The sequence below is a fragment of the Lupinus angustifolius genome, unplaced genomic scaffold (genome assembly GCF_001865875.1).
Source record: "Lupinus angustifolius cultivar Tanjil unplaced genomic scaffold, LupAngTanjil_v1.0 Scaffold_631, whole genome shotgun sequence".
NCBI classification, from domain to species: domain Eukaryota; kingdom Viridiplantae; phylum Streptophyta; class Magnoliopsida; order Fabales; family Fabaceae; genus Lupinus; species Lupinus angustifolius.
Window position 1 is genome coordinate 400 of NW_017727958.1, and position 1,107 is coordinate 1,506.

The following is a 1,107-nucleotide window of genomic DNA, read 5'->3' on the forward strand; positions in this document are numbered from 1 at the left end:
ATTCTTCCAAACTACTCTTTTAAAATTTAATGCTCTCTTAGAACATTCTTTTCAATTCGGTTTTATGGGATAGTTTACCAAAAATTCATTTCATTTGTTTGGCTCATAGGGGCTTACAAAGGATATTCCTAACTTGGTTTGAACTTTTTGGCCTTTGGTTCAACTAATCAAAGAACATGCCCTGATCACTTCTTATCATTCTTATGCAATTAAGAGATTTAAAGATTCAAACAAGTCTAATTAGACAAATCAAATGTTGATTATGACTCATGTGTTTGGCTCACTCCCTTACTTGGTTTGGATGCACACTTTTTAATACAAAAATATTTGCAAAGATCTTGTTACATAAAATTGAATTTTCAATTTGCAAAAATTTTCAAGTTATGACATTATGTGACTTTTTCACAAAAGTTTAGCATACATCTCATTTTGTTCAATCAAAGCTTAATTTAAAGTATGCTTAACATTTCTAATCGTGTGATCATGCTTTAAAAATTTTGTTTTAGCCATTTTGTTTTTGGTTTTGAATTTGTTTTTGAATTTTTTACATATTTACACAATCTAGGAACAAACAAATCAAATTTTTACATATTTACACAATCTAGTAAAAAAAAGGAAATTTTTAAATTACATCAAGTCTTGTCCCCCCTTTTAAAATTAAGGCTTGTCCTCAAGTCTTACAAAAATTTGGGATTTACTTGATGTAATTTAACACGACTAAAAAATAATTGAAAGAATTTAATTTTTACCACATACTAGTTTGCCTTCTAGTTAGCGCTCACTTAACGTCAGTAGCTTGACGTCAGATTTTGGACGAGATTATGCTGATTGATCATCGATGATGGAGCCTGATTCATCACCCATATAAGGTTTTAACCTCTGTCCGTTTACCACCCAAGTTGCTTTAGTCTTGGGGTCTTTAAATTCAACTACTCCGTATTCTTATTCTTCATTAATGACAAATGGCCCTGTCCATCTGGTCTTGAATTTTCCGGGAAGTATTTTGAGCCTTGAATTGAATAAAAGTAACATTTGCCCTTGATAGAAGTTTTTCTTTTTAATTCTAGAGTCATGATACTTTTTTGTTTTCTCTTTATACAGTCTTGA